This window comes from Alligator mississippiensis, chromosome 1 (assembly GCF_030867095.1).
Source record: "Alligator mississippiensis isolate rAllMis1 chromosome 1, rAllMis1, whole genome shotgun sequence".
NCBI classification, from domain to species: domain Eukaryota; kingdom Metazoa; phylum Chordata; order Crocodylia; family Alligatoridae; genus Alligator; species Alligator mississippiensis.
In genome coordinates, this window is record NC_081824.1 from 30,830,627 (window position 1) to 30,842,796 (window position 12,170).

General features: G+C 44.7%; 1 long non-coding RNA gene across 1 annotated transcript in view; it reads left to right on the forward strand.

Annotated features, from left to right (window-relative positions):
* LOC106738860 (uncharacterized) overlaps positions 1–12,170 on the forward strand; it is a 97,258-nt gene that overhangs the window by 38,138 nt on the left and 46,950 nt on the right. The window contains exons 5-6 of the long non-coding RNA XR_009462984.1: positions 3,224–3,307; positions 6,690–6,834. This is a non-coding gene — a long non-coding RNA (uncharacterized LOC106738860). The remainder of the gene's footprint in view (positions 1–3,223; positions 3,308–6,689; positions 6,835–12,170) is intronic.

Below are 12,170 nucleotides of genomic sequence, written 5' to 3' on the forward strand. Positions count from 1 at the left end.
TTAATGGGAATTTTGCTTCGGTTTTTCACTAGCCCCAAGGGACCGTCTTGCTCAAGACAGTATGGGATGGCAAGGGTGAGGGAGAATTGTTATCCTACAGCACTGTAGACCATGTAAAGGAGCATCTTGAGAGGCTGGACACCTTCAAGTCAGCTGGCCCAGACAGTTAACATCCCAGGGTACTTAAGGAGCTGGCAGGCATCATAGCTCAGCCACTGGCACGGATCTTCAAGAACCTGTGGTGCTCAGAGGAAGTGCTCAAAGATTGGAAGGAGGCCAATGTGGTGCCCATCTTCAAGAAAGAGAGAAAAGTAGATCCAGGGAACTACAGGCCTATCAGCCCGACCTCTATCCCGGGGAAGATCTTGGAAAAAATTATCAAAGAGACCATTCTTGACAAACTGGCTTATGGCAACATCCTGAGGGACAGCCAGTATAGGTTTGTTGCCGGTAGGTCTTGCCTGACCAATCTCATTGCCTTCTATAACCAGGTGACATATCACCTGGACATGGGAGAAGAGATTGACATCATATATGTTGACTTTAAAAAAAAGTCTTTGATCTGGTGTCCCATAATCTCTTCATGGAAAAATTGGCCAACTGTGGCCTCAGTTACATCACTGTCTGATGGCTGGGGAATTGGCTCCGAGGTCAGACTCAGAGATTGGTAATACAAGGAAGTAAATCATGGTACACTGTGACAAGTGGTGTCCCTCAAGGCTCCGTCCTTGGGACTATACTCTTTAACATCTTTATTAACGATTTAGACATTGTTGTCAGAAGCGGACTGGCCAAGTTCACCCATGAAACCAAACTTTGGGGTAAAATGTCCACACCTGAGGATAGGCTGGTGATCCAGGCTGACCTAGACAGGCTCAGAAAATAGGCGGATGAAAACCTGATGGTGTTCAACACCGAAAAATGCAAAGTACTCCACCATGGAGAAAAAAACCCGCAGCATGAGTCTAGACTCAGCAGTGCTATGCTCGCTAGCACCACAGCTGAAAGGGACTTGGGGGTTATAAGCTACCAATGCAATGTCACAGCTGGTAAAGCAAGCAAAACCCTGGCTTGCATCCATAGATGCTTCTCAAGCAAATCCCAGTATGTCATTCTCCCACTATACTTGGCCTTGGTGAGGCCACAGCTGGAGTACTGCATCCAGTTCTGGGCTCCACAATTTAAAAAGGATGTGGAAAAGCTTGGGAGTCCAGAGGATAGCCATGCGTATGATCAGAGAGCAGGATTACAGGCCCTATGATGAGAGGCTGAGAGCCATGGGACTCTTCAGCCTGGAGAAGCACAGGCTCAGGGGTGCTCTGGTGGCTGCCTATAAGTGTATAAGGGATGTACATCAGGATCTGGGGGAATGCCTTTTCACCAGAGCGCACCAAGGGATGACAAGGTCAAATGGTCACAAACTCCTCCAAGACTGTTTCAGGCTGGACCTAAAGAAGAACTTCTTTACTGTCTGAGCCCCCAAGGCCTGGAATAGATTGCCTCCAGAGGTGGTGCAAGCACCTACTTTGGACTCTTTTAAGAAACATTTGGACATCTATCTTGCTGAGATCCTTTGACCCTAGCTGACTTCCTGCCCCCGGGGCAGGGGGCTGGACTCGATGATCTTCTGAGGTCCCATCCAGCCCTAATGTCTATGAAATCTATGAAATCTTGCTAGAGCCTTTCAGACCAGGACCACTGTATTGTGGTCCTAGCTTCTGGGTTTCAGCTTCTGTTGCACCCTCTTTAGCTTATCTTTGCCTTTCTTGGGCTGGGCCTTTAGCCCTTATCACTACCCTTTTGGGTTGTGGGCTGTTTAGCTAGGTTTCTACCCCTATAGGGCTGTAGGGTCTTTAGCCCAATTCTGTCTTTCTATCCTTCTCTACTAGTGGGCCCTAGCCCCAATTCTTGCTCTCCTACGTTGTATCATTGCTTGTACCTTATCCCTAGCAGGCTTAAGCTTCATGTGTTTATACAGGATTAATAAGATACATAGAAGTGCCCATTAAGTGCAGTACCCCTCACCACCAACTCTTTTTAAAGTCATGGTAAACCACAATGTTGCATACATTTCAACTTCCCCTTCACTCCCACAGCTGAGCTGCACCTTTCTTTCCCATTTTCAAGAATTCTTGTTTCTTCACGGGTCTTAAATACCTGATAAACATTACCGAACAGGGCCCCAAACAGTTCACCCAGAATCCCTCTGTCACCCGCTCTCTCAGCCTGGTTAGTATGATTAGTGTGGTCCCACCCTCCATGAGGTGAAGCCAGACCAGGTTGCCCTGTCTCTCATCTGGATATAATTTTTTACAGCATCCCAGGACTCATGACAAGAACACCCAGTGCCAACCATGAGTGAAGGGTAATTAGCACACAGTTCTTTGGAGGGTGGGGGTTGCATATCTGGAGTACAAACACATACCGAGCAGTGCTGAGTTGTGGGGTTACCATGGCTTGAATGCTGTTGACTCTGGTGGGGCCCAGGCCAATGAAATATGTGGTAAATCATAAGCATTTTGTTTTAGGCTGGTATTATACATAGTTTATACTATATCTGTAAGTAGGTAAAAAATGCTGCTCTGAAGTGTGTTTATGGAGTACTTGTAGTAAAGCTTACAGCAGCTTTGAAAAAGGATTTATGCATCAATTCTACATGAGCTAAGTACATAGATACTTCTTTGTACTCACTTGCTATACCTTCTTGGAAAATAAATACCTTGAGAAAGAACACTGAGCTTAGGAGGTAGTTTTCTTAATGTGCATTAAGGGAATAACCAGGGTTTTTTTTCAGGTTCCTATATCCCCTTCATCCTGTCCTGATCCTACCCGTAGTGCCACAGATTTCAGTGAGACTCTGGGTACTCCTTTCCTCTCTTTCTCTGGATTGCTCTCAAGGTAGAGTGTACCGCTGTCCCTTCCCTGTCTTGGTTAGGTTATGTCTAGTGGGATGGCATTCTCCTGCACTCTCTTGGGTTTGAGCTGTTGCCTTCAAAGCCCTCTGTAAGGGTTAAGCAGCAATCAGTTGGTAACTGTCCTTAATGACTGGCCCTTATTGGCTCAGGGTCTCAGTCTCCATAAGTCTCACAGCTTAGGCAGATGCCTACTGTACTGCTGTCCAGCACAGAGTCCCCTTTCCTGGGTTCCCTCTGGATGGGAGAAAACTTGTCTTCCCTCCCCTGCAGCTCCTCACTGTGGCTTCTCCCACCTTCAATTCCCGCAGGTGAAGTCCCTCTTTGGTGCAGCACTAACCCAGACAGGCATTCACCTCCTCCTCCCAGGCATTGCTTCTCCTCCTTAATCATTGGTAGGTACCTGCATGGGGTCACTTTGCAGTTGGATCAGATGCATAGGGTTGGACCAGTGCAGGGTTGGATCTGATATTCATTGTTGGCCATGCGTGGGGTTGGGCTGGCATGTGGCCGGATCTGGCATGTGGGATTGGATTGGTGCACAGGGGACACATCTACACAAAACATTAACTGTTCAGTAGCCTAATAATACTCCACAGTACCACATCACAGCACAGACATTGCTAATATACTACTATGCAGTATTATTAGGCTACTGCACAGTAACATCAGTAAAAAGGCATTTACTGGTGTGGTTACTGCTCATTTATTTAGTACTTGATTTTGGAAGTTGTAATTAAATGAAAAATTTTAGGATTGCAAAAATTTTTGCAATCCTACCCCCAAAAGCCTACTGTGCATTAAGGAACATGTACATGTTCCTCAGATTGCACCTGCACACCTATCTCATCCCGCACTTGGGATCCAGTCCACGGACCAGCAGTCATCTGTGCCACAGGGCTAAAGCACCATTGGACTAAATGATGTCTTGAAATCCCTTACAGGCCCATATTTTCACAGTTCTATGATTCTGTTACTTGGATTTTTAGACACTTTTCAAATAAAGGAGCTGATACAATCCTACCCCCAGAAGCTCACAATTTAAGCAGGTTAGCTATATATAAAGAGTTAGCGTGGGTGGATAAAACAAATAGATGAGTGTTTTTTAAATACATAGCAATGTAGTAGAATTGGCACTTGAAGAGAAACAGAGGGACTTTTGAGTGTTTCCTTGGCTTTATAGTCAAAAAAATGTCACCAGCAAACATGGTTTTTATTAGGACTGGAAAAAGCAACATTTTTTTTCTAACTCTTTAATCCAGGGCAAATAAAGACACCTGGAAATACTTTCGTGCACTTGATGATTCTTGTCCATGTCCTCCTAGAAACCCCCATGAAGCTTTTCTTCAATGGATAAAATCTCAGTAGGGTAAGAGTAAAACTAGGAATCATTCCAATGCACATGGTGGGCAGGTGCTGGAGCTCCAGTGTATCAGTGATCTAGCAGGAGACAAAACTAGGTGACTGAAGGAAATGATTTCTAAGCTCCCAGAATGTGCTGTCTTGGGTTTGGCATTCTCTTCACACGCTGACGCAGGTGTCCCATTGTGACCAGAGAGGCTAAGGGACTGTAAGGCCCAGAGTTCCTGTGGGGAACACTTTGGAGGGCTCAATATGAACATTTTTTTGTTGTAAATAATTTCAGGTCTCTACTGAAGCTGAGTGAAGCTGCATGCCTGGGGGACAGTGGTAGGGGATGTGGTCAGGAAATTGGGAAAAGGCAAAAGTGAAGGAGGAAAGGCCATAGGGTGAGGAGTCCTCAGATTCTGTAGTAGCATGGTAGAAGACTGTTGTATGGATGCAGGCTACCAGCTGCACACTAGGGTTAGGGCAAGTTGGTGACTCTGGAGGAAAGTTACTTTGAGATCTGGCCTATACTACCCCCGGTCCTTGAACCAGCCATTATGTATGAGTGATAGCACTATAGGCACAGACAGAAGTGACAATTTTCACCCAGTTTGGCCTGTGAAAGCACTCTACAGCCACGACCAAACACAAATGGACTGCTGCAATGTACTTTTAAAGGGCCTGATCCCATGACGATCTGAACTATCATTACACGAGGGTTCAGATGAAAGCACTCCAAAGTGGAGCGCCTTTATTAACGTGTGTCTGCTCCTGGTGCTGTTTTTATAAAAAGTGGGGGGTGGCGGAGGGAGTGGAGGGAACTCATTCTGCTGGTTGCCCAGCTGGCACCGGAGGGTGGGGTGGGTGGATTGGAGCCCTCCCCAAGGTGGGGAGCTCCAATCCACGTCCCCCACTCCAGCACAGGCTGGGAAAACCCCAGAATGGACCTCACTTCTCTGCCTTCTCCCCCTCCTATCCTGAGGCAGTACCAGGGCCAGGAGACATGGTGCAGAGCTGGGCCTCTCTCCCTGGATTGGCTCCAAATTGAAGCTCGATGCTCTACCCTTTCTGTGTAGCAGCATGAGGTAGACTGGGGAGCTGCACTTCTGTCTGTACGTTTTTGTGTGTATGGAAGCTGATGTAAGGAAATGCTCAAGATAGATGCAGTGTTAACTCTCTAGTAATGTGGGATCTGACTTTATATGCCCAAACTCAGATCTGTGTTATAGCCAGGAACATTGCTTCTAAAGGCCATTTAAATGTTCTACATTTAAAATATAACACAGCTAACATTATCTCACACCATAAACACTGCATCTATGATAGCTAGCTAGCTAGCTAGCTAGCTAGATAGATGAAGAAAGAAAGAATATAGACTATATATACATATAACATTATATTATATATATAATCTTACATTTTAAAACACATAAATGTGTACTTTAATAGTTGTATATAACACCAGTGTTTTATCTGAGGCTCTGTTAAGTACAAATTATGGTAATACAAATCTCTTAATTCCAGTGAATTTTTGTGTTTGGACACTATTTAGACACAAATGGATAGGCACATCAATTTGTGCCCAAATGGATGCTGCATTTGGACACAAACCAGTAGGCATTCTTCTAATCATATAATGTACATATAGGCAATGTAATGTATGTAGTTATATTTTCAAACATGTCATTTAATATATATTGTTTTTAAATGACATTGGTCAAGGTACACTGACAAATTATCTGCAGCAGTAGCTGCTGCATAAATATGTATTAATTGAACCCTTAGGCAAATGTATTAAGTGATAAATTATTCAGTACTTGTCCAAACAATGCAGTTGGGGATAAATTCATCCCTGATGCAGTGTCATCAGCTTCAAAATGTTTATAATCAGGATAAGTTTGGTCTTCTGGTTTTAATTAAAATAATTATTTACATGACATGAATGTACATATTTTAAAAGCCACTTGGAGGTATATAGAGCTTTAGGCACAATCCTGGAAAAAAGATGTATGTGTGATCCTTTTGCAAGATCAAGGGCCCAGACTGTATGCGTCTGAGGGATGGTTTTCCCCCCATTTTCTGGCATGATAACAGTGCAGGAACCTACTCGAGGTTCATAAAAACATCCCCATCCTTGATCAATAGGATGTAAATGTGAGTGTAATTCTCTATTTTATCTTTGCTTGTGTCTTTTTGCTCACCCCCAGGATTACTTTCACAACAGTGTCCTGTTAAACAGGTCGTTGATTTATATTGCATTCTAGAGCTTGATAGGAAATAAGCTATCCTTTGCTCAAAAGAAGTATTTGAGTTTCTGCTTCAGTGCATAGATGTAAGCATCTGCTTCTCAAAATGTATTTTGCTTCCTGGGGACTTTTCATAAACCTTGGATTTCCAGTGCTCTAATTTTATTGCTTTTTTCTCTTTTAGCTGTTTGAAATATAGCTAAAACTAACACTAACAACTTACCTGGCACTGCCTGAAGGGAATAGTTCTTTGGAGGGACTCTGCTGAAGGAGCCAGTGACCAGGGATGTGGAGAATTAATTTCTAGGCAGGACTCAGAGGCAACTCAGGTAGGCAATTCCTGCTAAGCTGCTAATTCAGTACTGTAACAGGAGGGTTTTACTGTTAGGTCTGCCTGTGCAGCAAAATGTTACCACAGTCATTAGCAGTTTCATTACCTGTCCCAGGGCTGAATGGGATTTCACAATCAGTGGTGGACCCAAGAGAAAATATGTTAAGTATCATGTCAGCTACCCATGATGAAACCTTGGGGGGAGGCTTAGCTGGCACCATGCTGCAAACAGTTTGTCCTGGCCTCCAGTCCCACTAAGCTATGACCTAGCTCTATTGACAGCCATGTTCTGACACAATAATATTTCATAGAGTTACCCAGGCCCTCTGGGGGAGAGTTGCACTAGTCATAAATCAGGACAGGGAGGTCTAGGCCACACATCTGTGGTGTGTTTTTTGAATTAACTGACTGTAAAACTGCAGTAAACTCATTGGCTCAAGGCTTTTCTTAAACCGATGTCAGTTAGGATCAATATAGCACCCATTAATGAAGCCCTGCCTAGGGAGGGTGATCTTTTGCCTGTCAGCCCAAGCCTCTAGTAAACTTGTCCATTTGCCTTTGGACCTGTGACAAGTGACATTACCCTAAATATACTGTATGACCAAATTGAAAGAGTTGTTTGAGTTCTTGTGCTTTCTTCCTGAATCATGTCATTTCCAAGACTTTCCATTGGATTTAAATGACTCATTTATTCATTAAATTGCAGCCTTTCTCAGCTATTTTCCCTACCTCTCAGTATTCAAAACACATGCAGCCATCTTAGCAGTTGATATTTTTCTACCTTTTTGGCATCTTTTATTGAAGTAGTTGCATGGAGCTGTGCTTGATCCATTACAGCCACTTCTGAGCTTTTGGGAGTGGAGATAAAACGCATTTTTGGCTCAGTGCCTAATAATACTGCACATGGAGGATAAAAATTGTCATAAAGCCTCTTGATTTAGAAAAATGGAATTTGTTTTCTTTTTACTGTAGAGCAATTGGATTTCCTGAATGTCATGTGTCTAGGATGAGGAATCTCACTTGAGCTTCTTTTTGCAAGGAGAGAATCATGAAGGTTTTGAGTTCCTCTCTAACTTCTGGGTTATCAAGGTCTTTCTTTAGTAAGATTGTCACAATAAGTTGAACAGTATAGAACAAAGGTGAAGATTCTTTTATATCTCTAGAAAATGATCATATACAGTTTAACAAAATTAATCTCTTTCTTATTGCTTTGTGGCTTCCTCCTTAGAATTGCTGGAAAGTAAAACTTCTTTTCCATTACCCCTAGTGCTGTGTAGATAATATTCTGGGATGCATAAGATTTATAGCAAGTGTTATGCAAAGAAATAAAGAATTGTTTTATTTTATTGTTGCATCTGGTGTGTTGATTTAATATGACAGGCAGGTCTAGCTTTATATACATAGATAATTCATGTACTCAGTGGGTTGCATCTGTGTTCCACTCTTTGAATATTTTTCCTAATTTCTTACCCAGAAATAAGATTTGACTGCATCTATATGCATATCAGGATTCAACAGCATAGCAAGCCATATCTTATCTTGTTCCTGTACTGATATGTATTTATTGTCCACTTCTGGTGTTTTCTGGTGGTAGGATGTGGTATATGATTCTCTTTGGGTTTCTCAGTATGCTTGCTTTTGGATTAACTTAATTTTTCTGCCTGTGTTCATTAACTGCTGTGAAAATGGCCAGCAGCATAAGTTAGAATTTAATATTAATATTGAATGTGATCAAAGTCCACAGCATATTCTTAAGAGATGGACCTTGATCACCAGGGATCCTGGTTTTCTCTGATTGCACCCATCTACTTTGATATAGGCACTGTCTAGCAGCCTTGGAGTGCATGCCCAGTTCAGGCCTCGGGGTGTGTCCCCAAGACTTGGGTGTTGGGCTGCGTTCAACCCCAAGGGAGGCCCCGACACTCGTCTTCCATGACTTGATCTTCCATTCAGTAGTGGGACTCTCCCTCGTGGAAACTCGCGAACTGGGTGCTGCCCCTTGCAGGCGTTCTTGAGGCTCCACCTCCCCTACACCCCAGCCGTACGCCAGCCTTCAGGATGACCAGGTGATGGGTCGCCGGCTTGTCTCTTTGGTGTTTACTCCTGCTCCTGTCCCCTCTTGCCTGTCCCTCAGTGTCTTTTTTCGCCCCAGGTGTCTACGGGGTGTGGGACCGGTCCTGCCTCAACCTCCTCCTTGGCCCTATCTCTGAGCTGCTGGGTTCACTGAGGCTGCCTCCACTCTTCTTCTTGACCCTTTGGGTCAATTGCGGATGCTTCCCTGGTTTAGGCTCTAAGTGCCCTTCAAGGTACTAATGTAAACCAAGAAACGAAAGAAAAAGGAAAAAAGAAAGGAACAGTAGGGGTTTGGGCCACAGCCCACCCCACTCACATGTCTGGCATCCGTGGTCATCAGGATCCCTCGACGCTGTCCTCCTTGGCCCGGTTCTCCTGCCGAGCCAGGTGTTTACCCTTTTAAAAGAGCCGGGACCCTTCTGGTAGGTCCCCGTCCGGACTCCCACAGATCCCCCTTGGTGATTCTGCAGCCCAGGGGGGGCAGCTTTACCCTCTATCCCTGGTTTAATTACCGCCTCTGTCGTTTTCCTGCCGCCAGCTTTTAAATCCACCGGGCGGCAGTTTTTGATGTCATCCACCGGCATTGCTCCCAGCCGCAAATAAAAGCGGTTGATGAACCGTGCTGGCGGCTCTTCTCGGTGCAGCATGGCTTTTCCTGCTGAAGGTAAGTAAGCGCCCTCCTTAGGGCTTTTGGTTTTCTTTTTCTGGGAGCTTGCCTCAGCCTCAGGTCTCGCCATGGGAGGGATTCCAGGGACCTCCATTTGTGTCCCCCTGGGACACTGATAAAAGAAAAATCCCCAATTTTCGGGTTAAAAAATGTAACCCACAATCCACATTTTTCTGTGATCAAAATGAAACACCACTAATACACATATACATGTACATATACATATATATATATATATATATATATATATATATATATATACTTACACACACACATATATATATGTGTGTGTGTGTGCGTGTGTGTATATAGTGGTGTTTCATTTTGATCACAGAAAAATGTGGATTTGAAGTTACTTTTTTTAACCTGAAAATTGTGATTAGTTTTTTTTTATCAGAGAAAACCAGGATCCCTGTTGATCACTTTACTAAAGGAATTATAAGACATGCTAACCTGCAACAGCAGGGGACTGAGCCTAATGACTCATGCATCATTGTTCTTATGTTCCTAATAGTTCACTGAAGCCCAACACACATGCCATGGTTCCTCTCCAACACACATGCCACCCCCCACCCCCAATCCACATAATCTAATCCTAAACTGACAGGGAAGCACAGTTTCCAGGTCTAAATGCAATATCTGAGGCCTGTTTCCAGTTGCAGACTTCACATAAACAGTTGCTATTTTCCTGGTTGATAAGCATATTGAAAAATAATACAGAGACTGGACTAAGAAGGGCATAATTGCTTGTTTTCTGACTTGTGTGGAGCTAAAACAGGGAGAAAGGATATTATTGGTTGCATGTGCTTGTACTGCAGTAGTTTAAAGGGTTGTACTCTCAATCAGTTGAAAATATTCTTCTTGATATGTCAGGTATATGGTATTACTGTCTTCTTCCACCCTTTCATTCAAAATCACTGTGGGCTTATTCCTGCTAGTTTACTGTGGATGGCTGAACAGCCTAATTCTGTCAGGTGCTGAGTGCTCTGAAGTCCCATTTGCTTCAGCACTGTGTAGAAAAGTGCTCAACACATCCTTTAATTAGATGTTGATTATCTGTGGCAGGACTGCCCAACTTTGGAGTGGCTAGGAGCTACAGGTCCCACAGCCACATGCTGTATGGGACACATGCACCCAGGCACTTGCCATACGAGACAGACAAAGTACAGTGTGAGTGCCCCTGAACCCCACGGTGCAATCAGTGACTCTCACTGCACTATACTGGTGCCTCTGCTCTATGTGGTATCAGGGGTCCTCCAAGCCCCTTGGCTGCAGGCTCCCTCAGCAGCAGTCAGAAGTCAGCAGAAGCTAGAGGGAGGGGAAACCTGGGGACATGGGTGACAGGAGCCTCCTGATCCTGGGGGGGGGGCACCAGCGGCTGATTGCTGATGAGGTGGGGGGCTTACCCAGTGGCTGATAACCAACCGGGGGGAGGGGGTCTCCCAGCGGCCAATTGCTGCCACTGACAAACCCAGAAGCACCAGTGGCACTTCTCTCGGTGCCCCCACATTCTCGGGGGGGGGGGGGCACCGGTCATCACTCCCCACTCCCTGGCTGCCAGCAGCCAATGTCTGGGGGGCATGTGTCCCCTCCCCCCCACAACGCATCACCTATGCCTGGGGGCTTTGGTTGCAGCAGCAGGAAAGCAAAGTGGGAAGCAAATTACCCTTTGGGGCCACATACTATTCTCAGTGCTGGCAGATGACAGAACAAGGAGCAACAGTCTCAAGTTGCAGCAAGAGAAGTTTAGGTTAGATATTAGGAAGAATTTTCTCACTAGGAGGGTAGTCAAACACTGGAACAGGTTATTCAGAGAGGTGGTGGAGACTCTATCCTTGGAAGTTTTTAAGGCCCAGCTAGACAAAGCTTTGGCTAGGATGATCTAGTTGAGAATGATCCTGTTTGAGCAGGGGGTTGGATTAGATGACCCCCTGAGATGATTCTGTGCTGCCTGTGGGCTGTCAGTTTCACAGCCCCTGTCTATGGAACCTATTAGCTTAGCATGGGCTTGTCTACACTAGAGAGCCTCTGCCACTATAGCTGGGTCCAGCACAGTTATATCAGCAGAACACCCCAGTGCAGGCACAGCCTACACTACAGAAGGGGTTTGTCTGCCAGCATAGCTATACCATCTTGCTAACACAAATTAGGCCAACAAAAGTAATCTTCTGCCTGCAGAGCTATGGTCATCCCAAGGGTTTTGCTGGCACAGTACTGTCAGCCAGAGGGCATGCCTTGTAACATAGATCTGGCCTATGTTTCATTCTGTGTCTCTGGATAGGTTCTCAGCAACGTGTATGGATTTAGCTGAGACACTCTAATCTGGAAGTAATTAGGCCACATCAAGGTAAATTAGCCCATGTGGAACTCTGTACTGCCCTGGCTAGACTGCTTCTAGAATTTTCCCAGTCTGGTTAAATTGAGCTCATGAATCTCTACAAGACAGTCCCTCACAAGAGCAATATTTTGTAGCTACATCTCTGCCAGGGTTACGTACAAAAATGCTGTGTAAGAAGAAAGCTGTTAATTTTGTAAAAGTAAACTTTGAAAATCTGGAAATGCCAGTTTTAAGGTTGACAAGATTATTTGGGTAA